Here is a 10,026-nt window from a genome sequence, read left to right as displayed (position 1 = left end):
AACACATATGTCTTCTTAATCAATAAAAATGAAGAAGATGGAGAAAACGTAGGGTTTCTTGTTTATGTTACGTTTTGAAGTTTCTTTGGTAATTTTTTATTAACAAAAATTCATATTAATCGATAAAAAATACATTTCTCCATGTTTTTTATATAGAAATTAAATGATCACATCAAGTCAATGCTTTTCCTTCAAATCAAGCATTTAATGCTATTAGAAATGTGTCATTAAGGGTAATTTCGACTTTGCACCCCAAAAATGTGACATTTTTGCTCATAAAAAGTGAAAATGACAAATTTTTTTGAACTTTCACTTTTTGTGACATTTTTGTAAATTCCCCATTATGATATGTGGTTGAAATGCAATAAAAGTAATGATATCCAGTGATACCAATGAGACTCTTAGCAATAGTCTAGATGGTGCTAGGGATCCAGTATTAATTCTTCAATAAAGTTGAGATAAATTTTTATAAATTAGACAACTAAAGATGAGCACCAATGCCACCTATACTAGTGCTAAATAACATTATTAAGGTAATAATAATTATCCATTGTTGTGGAGATCATTAAATCACCAGAAGTTATATTCCTTAGTCCTAGAAATTTGTGCCCGCGAATATATAGATATATAAATTTGTTTTTAGCAATTTGCTCATAAGTCTTTCTTACACATGATTTTAAACAAATAAGTTTAAAAATTAACTTTTAGAATTATCTGACGGCAAGATCTATTTTCCTTTGCATATCCAATATAAGCCGTGCGCGCGCGCGCATACACACACACATGAAGTTGACCATTATATAAGGTTTAAACTACATAGCAGTCACTTATATACTACTAGAATATATATAGTGTTTGTTTGATAGGAATTTTGTTAATTTATTTTTTGATCATTAGAGATAAACTGGATCCTATCTGTGAGAGAAGAATTCAAAAATGACAATTGTAATAGTGAAATAACAGTAAAAAAATTGATGTTAATTAGATTAAAATCTCTACCAAACATGCTCATAAACCATTATATATGGGTCATTAATATTTTTTTAATAAGGTTGACACTTCAAAGTGGAATTTTAGATCTTAGTAGGTATCACAATTTATTAAACTCCTGCTAGCAATTCGATTCAACTAAGACTTGAATGATATATTCGATTCTAAGATTGGTGTAATCATACCAAGCCACCTTCTTATAAGGACATGTTAATTTAGGATAAATTTTATATCAAGTTAATATTGAAATCTACACTAATATATAAAGAATTGAGTTACTCGTCTTAACAAAGCGACCTTTAAGATGAAACTCTAAATTTTAATATTGAAATTATAAACTCACCTGATATGTTGCTAGTGCAATAGCTATATTTTCAGTGTAACAACATTCTTTGTTTTTTGTTACCGTAGAATCTTTCCATTTTTGCTTCATCCTTAACTCCTTGAAATTTATGACGTATTAAATTTGTAGTGGACGACCAGTCTAGTATTTATATTGTACATGAATTTCTCTATGTATATAATATACTTTCTTGTAAATAGTTTATTAGATGTGATATTTTTCATTTTCAATAAAAAATTTGAAATGATATGGAAAAAAATAATATAAGAATAAACTCTAAAATATCTTTACATATCTTAATTTTCTCAACACTTGTGTCATATTACAAAGGAAATGCACCATATTTTGCTAACTTGATTTTACATTGTAAAATTTCAGTTTAAGTGATAGTAGATCCCTTAAACAGTTGTCCAATGTATAGAAATGAATTAAAACTCCGTTACACAATGATTTAAGGATCAATATTTGTCACCTCATCAATGATGATCTCTACTAGTTATATGAATAACATTGCACTTTAATTAACCAATTTTATCACTTTCTAGTTAATGATATCCAAAATCTCCGTGGGTTATAAAATTAGCTCAACGAACAAAAATACTCTTAATTACAAGTAACAAACCACATCGTAGACATTGAATTATCTAATACTTTACGTACCATTTTGTTTTTCATTTTTATTATTTTTAAAAATTTAATTACTCAAAGCTTGTGATTTTTTATTATTATTTTTCCTTAAAATAATGGTCTTTTTTTATTTATGGTTTACAAAACTCATTTCATTTTCTTTAAACAACAACTTGAAACTAGAAATTAAATCTTGAAAAATTAAATATGTTGAAAAATATAGCAGAAACTTCATTTGAAATTATTCCAAATATTACTTAATGAACAAATGGAGATCATCATTTACTAATTTATTTATGTTCATGAATTTTAAATTTATGTTCAATAAGAAATCTAAAAAAGTCAAGTAAAATGAATCTCATATTTATTCTTCGTGGTTATAGCTTTATACCATATTGCAATTTAACAAATTATCAAGAATTCATACATAACATTTTTTGTTTCTGTTTTTGATGTTCTTTTTCTTCTTTTAACAAGAAAATTTAAGAGAAGAAAAATATAACTTTGTTTTAAAAAATGTAGATTTATTTCCTTTTAAAAAAAAAAAAAAAAAACACCCTTAAAATGCGATGTTAATAGTGTAGTCTAGATTCTTCTTTTCTTAAGCAAAACACCCCCAACCAAAGCCTTGAAGTGATTTTTATGCCTACACCTTGACTCCGTGAGTGGGTTGGATTCATCGACCTTGTGTCATTGATCGAACAAATGTTACCGTTGGCACATAGACTTATTGACCTTACCTCTAGAGTTACATCAAGAGGGCGACAAGAAAATTTGAAAGCTATAAATATGGAAGTGCTATTTCTATAATTGAAAGTACTTATTATACAAAATATTACTTGAATCTAACATAAGTCAACCACTGTTTATCAAGTCTTAGTATATTTTTCAAGCCTCCTTGCACATTGTTGGGTTCAACAATTGTCAGTTGTGCAATTGCCTTCTGTATAAACCTGAGATAATTTTGTTGGAATAATTTCATATGTGGGTTTCACATTCGATTGCAAATTTTACGAGTTGCGTGTATGGTTCATAATGATATTTGTGTTTGAGCCAAATTTATTAAGTGATCAATTGGGTCTTTTACACCTTACGGATTGTAATTAATATAATGTGGCAATTTTAGGTTGTGAGTCGAAAATAAACCCTAATTAGGGTTTAAGTCGATAATAGAACGACTAAATGAATTTATATAAAAAGGCTAGGTCCCCTCTCCTCTCCATATTGGTTTTATTGGCTTGCCCCATTGATGGCCAACACTTTTGTGAGGAGCAATGAGGAAAAATTTGGCTGATATTATTTATATCAACAATGGTTTCTGCAAGTATGAATTCAATTTATCAATTTATTATTTTATGATTTTTGATTCTTAGCATGATTACAATTAAATTCAACAATTGGTATCAGAGCTATCATGCTAAGATCGGAATCTGTCACCAAAAACAATATTCTATCTTGATTGGTTCAAATTTTTTACAACTTTGCATTGAAGTTTCGTGTAAAGTCTGTGCATATAATTGAAATAATTTCGTGTATGCATACATATATGTATAGTTCATTATAATATATATATATATAGAGAGAGAGAGAGAGACACCAAAACATGTGTAAGCTATCAAACCACCATATTCCCACTGCCTGAAGGTTCTAGCCCATTAATGGCGGTGAAACACTTATTCAAATTTCTCTCCCATTCCATACCCAGTTCGAATCAAAGGTCCAAAACTCTGTGTTACTCTGCAACTGTAAATAAATAATCAACTTGGGCGATAAAGAAGAGTTTTCACCAATTCCTTTTTCATTTTTTTTCACGCTCGTGGTTTCTTGATTATACATTCAAAACCGTAACCCAATCCCTATGTGGAATGATAATTAATTTGAGGGTTTTCTTTAATTTCTTGGGGTCTAGATGTTTGGTGAAAAATTACCCAGTAGGAAGCTCCGGGCACAAACGATGACCGGTCGGGTCTAGATCTCTTGATAATGATGATGACCTAGTTCCAATACCTAGGTTAAGCCTTGTTCTATTTCTGGGGATTTTTCCATCATCTTAATTTTGAATTTGTAGAAAGTTGTAGGATGCTTTAATTTCTAAATAGGTTGAATTAAAAATGTCTAGTCATTGATGTGCAACTCAAGAGCCATGTGGTATTATAAATTGAAGCTACATAAATAAGGCAGATTTGAGGATCAATAATTAAGTTACAGATACGGAACGGTGTGATGAAATTTGGGGATGGGGGCCTCCATTGCAATTCGTGAAATTGGAGGCCTGTGTTTGCAATTAGAAATTCCTGTCATATTGCAATTTTAAGAATAGGGACCTGTCATGCAATATTGAAGGACCTAATTTTAATTTTAAATGGGTTAAGATGTAATTTTCAAAAGGATATTAAATTTGAACTTTTAAAAACCTTGACCCTAAAATTTCAATTTTGACCCAATTAAAATTTTATTTAATAATTGACCCGATTGAAATATATTAAATAATAATAATAATTTAATTGACGACTTTTGCATTTTTATTTTTTGATAAAATGTTTATGCATTTAAATGTTGCCATTATTTGCGAGCTTAAATTTCAATTTCTATGTATGTTGAAATTTTGGGAATTTTGTTGTCAATTTCGTATCTCAATCACATATGATTTTTTGTCTTTCATTGATTGACAATTATGATTTATCGTATAATTTTTGTTCTGTGATTGAAATTTCATGGGTTATGAGACGATTCTTATTTTTCCACTAAGAAAAATATTTTGAAATAAAAATGGGTGGTAGCTACCAAAGTAGTACACTCATTGTTAATTATTCGATTTTCTCTACAAAAAAAAACATATATATTTTGTTTTGCGCAATAATTTTGATTTATTGCATATAATATCTTACCCAAAGGTGTTATTATATGTGATTGAAAAATGGCATAATGCGGTTAATGAGCTTACTTTGGTCTAGAAATTTCATTCTGTCCAAAGGTGTTGGTGTTTCAAAAATCAATGTAATTTTGTTGACTAGCTATATGATGTGTTTTAAGAGTACCTTATAGCATATTATATTGTCAACCCAAATGTGACTTTATGATGATACCTCTAGGCTCTTACCGTAATGAGATTCATATGCTTTTGATTTAATTATAGATTATCTATTCAATAGGCCATGCTAATTAGATGGATATTTTATCATCCAATTGACTGCATGCATTATTTTGGATGACATTGAGTATGATATTTTATGTTTTCACAATTTATAAAGCCTCATTTATTTCAAGTCAATTGTCTGCTGTTGAAATCTTGACTGTGAATAATTATGTGATATGGAAACGAAATGTAGAAATAACACTTGCTCTTTTAGGCTTGGATTTTGCAATGGAGAATAAAAAGTTTGACAAATCCACAGATAAGAGTACTCTATTATGGGTGCTATCCCAGGCAATAAAAATATCAAAGATTTTATAGATGCCATAGAAGATAAATTTATTGAGTCTGATAAAGTCGAAACTAGAGATCTGATGGATAAATTGATGAATATGAAATGTGATGGTACAAGTAGTATTAGAGAGCACGATATGAAGATGATAAATATATCATCTGAGCTAAAAACTCTTAAATTTTTCTCTGCCTTAGTTTGTTTTGAGTCTTCCTTTATAGATATGCCTTTAAATTCTTAGTGGTTAGACTCTAGAGCTAATATTTATATTGCGAATTCCTTGCTAGGTTTCAGAAGAAAACGGAGGCCAATTGAGAATGAAGTGAGCTTTGAGCGTTGAAAATGGAGTTCAAGTGAAGGTTGAATCATAGGATAGTAAAGTAGTCTTTGGAGTCCAATTTTACCATTGTTTTGGAAAATATAGTTTTTGTACCGCAGATGAGACGCTATTTAATTTCTAAATTGAAACTTGATGCTTGAGGTTTTACCTTCAACTTTGGTAATGAAAATGTTGAGTTAATTTATGATTCTCGTTTGATTAGCAGTTGACTTTTATGTGATAGTTTATATAAATTCTCTTCAGCTCCTTTTGGTGAAATCTTGTGTGTTACCAATGTATAAAAAAATGGCTTTAATCCGTGAATCATCCTCTGTGTTGCGGCATAAGTGATTAGGTCACATTTTGATGGATGGAATGGAAAGATTAGTAAAATTTGAGATACTACACAGTTTAGACTTCTCTAAGTTTGACACTTGTGTGGATTGTATAAGAGGAAAATTAACTATGGCTACAAGGAAAGTTTGAACTAGGAGTAATAGTATTTTGGACTTGATACATACTAATATTAGTAGACATTTACCTTCCACCATATGTGGGAACAAATATTTCATAATCTTTATTGATGATTTCTCATGATATGGATATGTTTACTTGATTAATGATAAATCCCATGCATTTAAGAAATTCAAAATTTTCAAACTAGAAGCAGAGAAATAATGTGGAAAAAATATCAAAGTTGTGAGATCTGATTGTGGTGGTGAGTACTATGGGAAATATAACGAATCTGATCAAAATATGGGTGATTTTGCAAAGTTTTTACAAAAGTGTAGAATAGTGCCCCAATATACCATGTCAGAGACACCTGAGTAGAATGATATTTTTGAAAGACGTAATCAAACTCTAAAAAATATGGTCAGAAGCATGATAGGTAGAACAAATTTGCTAGAGTATCTCTAGCAAATTTGTAAACTGTCATGTGTGTTTTAAACAGAATTCTAAGTAAAACTATTGCAAAGACACATTTTGAATTATGGATAAGACATAAGCCAAGTTTGACTCCTTTTAATGTTTGGGGATGTCTAATTGATGTTAGGATTTATAATCCGTTTGAAAAGAAAATTAGACCTGAAATCCACTCCTAGTTACATTATTGGGTACCCAGAGAGATCAAAAGGATATAAGTTTTACTATTCAAATCGTGGCACTAGAATTGTGGAGTCCATTACTACTAAGTTTTTGGAAAATGATTTTAGTGATAGTGGGAGTTCCACATTGAGAGAACTTTTATTGAACCAAATCAAGTTGTTGTTCCAGTTCCTGTTATACAGGAAAAAAATTTGTTTTCAACCAGTTGATGTTGTTAATAAAGAATTGGGGAACCTAGAGGAACTTCCAAATTCCTCCAACAACAATAGGGCCAGTTCTTGAGCCACAAGTTAGAAGATCACAAATGGAAAGGAGGTCTTGCCCAGTGATTACATTACATATTTGTTGGAGAGCAATTTTAATATTGGGCATATTGTTGATCCCATAACTTATAATCAAGCATTGAGAAGTCCTAAGGCAGATAAATGGATAAATGCTATGAAAGATGAAATGAATTCTATGGAAAAGAATAAAGTTTGGGAACTTGTTGAACTTCCTCTAGATGCTAAAGCTATAGATAACAAATGGATTTTTAAAAGTAAATTGGATTCAAAAGGGAATGTTGAGCGAAAGAAGGCAAGATTGGTTGTAAAAGTTTTCACTTAGCAAGAAGGCATTGATTATGTTGAAACTTTTTCACCCGTTTCGTCAAATGATTCCTTTCGAATTATTATGGCACTTGTGACACATTATGATTTGAAGTTTCATCAGATGGATGTTAAGACAATATTTTTGAATGGAGATCTTTCTGAAATGGTTTATATGAAATAACCTGAAGGCTTTGTTGTGAAAGGAAAAGAAAACTTGGTATGTAAGTTAAACAAATCCTTATATGGTCTCAAGCAAGTATCTCTTCAATGGTATTTGAAGTTTGACAAGGTTGTGACGTCTATTGATTTTGTTGAAAATACTGTTGATCAATGCATTTATCTCAAAATCAGTGAGAGAAATTTTAGTTTTCTTGTCCTATATGTTGATGACATTTTACTTGCTAGCAGTAACTTGGGATTGCTTCATGATACAAAGAAAAATGTTGTCTGCTAATTTATAGATGAAAGATCTTGGAGAAGTTTCCTATGTCTTTGGCATTGAAATACATCATGATAAAAATTGTGACTTACTAGGACTTTGACTATGCACTTGGTGATGTACCTGTCGTAAAAAGGGATAAGTTTAACAAAGCTCAATGTCTAAAGAATGAGTTAGAAGGGAATCTATAAAGATGAGTCAATATGTTAGTGATATGGGGAGCTTGATATATGCTCAAGTTTGCATTAGACCGGATATAGCCAATGCAGTCAGTGTCCTTTATAGGTTTCAGTCGAATTCAGGACAAAAGCATTGGAAAGCGGCTAAGAAAATCATGAGATACTTAAAGAAAACTGAAAGATATATGCGTACATTCCAGCATTCAAATCATCTTGAAATGCTAGGATATTTAGATTCTGATTTTGCTGGATGTCAAGATGATTTGAAATCAACCTCAGGTTATATTTTTACATTAGCTGGTGGTGCTATTTCTCGAAAAAAATGCTAAATAGACTCTAGTGGCATCCTCTACTATGCAAGTTGAATTTGTGGCATGTTATGGGATTACAGTCCAAGTCGTTTGGTTAAGAAATTTCATTTCTGGTTTGAAAGTTGTTGATTCCATCTCAAGAACAATCACCACATACTGTGATAACAGTGTAGCGGTGTTTTTTTTTCCAAATAATAATAAAAGTTCTGGTGGGTCAAACCATATTGACATCAAATATTTGGTGGTTAGAGACAGAGTCAAGGAAGAACAAATGAAAATAGAGCATATCAATACAGAAGCAATGATTGCAGATCTTTTGACTAAGGTACTCGCTCTAAAAGTCTATAAAACACACGTTGTTAATATGGGTATTGTGGAAGCATTTGATATTTTTGGTTAGTGGAAGTTAATTATGAACTATATTTTGGGCATGATCCCTTTGCTGGGTACGTAGATAACCCATATGTTTTCTGATACAGCCCCTTCTGATAATAAAATATTTTTCTCCTATCCATGAATTATTTTGAGCATGCATTTGACTTATGTCATTTTATGATATTATTGTGATATTGAGATATGACAGATAAAGATATAAGATGAGTCTCTTTTAGAAACATGTGGTTTCATTTTGATCAAAAGCATTATGAGGACCGATATGGATTAGCACAGTTTTTTGATAACATTTGGTGCTAAGTTCATACCACATACTACCACATTAGTTGGAGCATGGGGATCCATGCCAATAGGATGTTGGCATTTGTAACTGTGGAGTGGTCTTATATCGTTTAATTGGTGTAATGACTTCCATGTTCAGAGTTAATATTCTTGTTGGACCGAATCATGTTATGTAAGGTGTCATCATTGGAGCTATACTTTTGTGACCACCTATATAGTCTAGCCCGGGTATTAAAACTTTGTTATAGCAATCAAATGTTTGCTCAAGTGGGAGAATGTTGGAATAATTTCATATGTGGGCTTCACATTCGATTGCAAATTTTACGGGTTAGGTGTATGGTTCATGATGATATATGTGTTTGGGCCAAATTTATTAAGTGATCAATTGAGCCTTTTACACCTTACAGGTTGTAATTAATATAATGTGGTAATTTTAAGTATGTGGGCCGGAAATAAACCCTAATTAGGGTTTAAGTTGATAATTGGACAACTAAATAAATTCATGTAAAAAGGTTAGGTCCCCTCTCTTCTCCATATTAGTTTTATTGGCATGTCCCATTGATGACCAACACTTTTGTGAGGAGCAAGGAGGGAAAGATTTGGCTGTTATTATTTATATCAACAATGGCTTCCACAAATATGAATTCGATTTATCAATCTATTATTTTGTAATTCTTGACTCTTAGCATGATTACAATTAAATTCAACAAATTTGAATTCCATATGAGGGAGTGCATGGTCCTGATGTGGTGGATGGAATTTTGAGTAGACCATAGCCCAATATGATTTGAATGGAAAAGGTTGATTAAAGCCATGGAGTCCAGCTCAATCTATGCGTTTCATCTCCCTTTGCAAGCACATATTAAGCCCTCGGTACAAAGTTTTGGTTTCTCTTCCATACATATTAATAGATCAAGAGATTGTGAAAACTAAAAATTAAACGTGTTTTGTGTATAAGATTATCAACTCTCCAGAAATGTGGCGGAAATCAAGTTCCAGAATGGCTGAATAATGATACCGT

The sequence above is a fragment of the Olea europaea genome, chromosome 10, assembly GCF_002742605.1.
Source record: "Olea europaea var. sylvestris chromosome 10, O_europaea_v1, whole genome shotgun sequence".
NCBI classification, from domain to species: Eukaryota; Viridiplantae; Streptophyta; class Magnoliopsida; order Lamiales; family Oleaceae; genus Olea; species Olea europaea.
Note: the sequence above shows the minus strand (reverse complement) of the source record.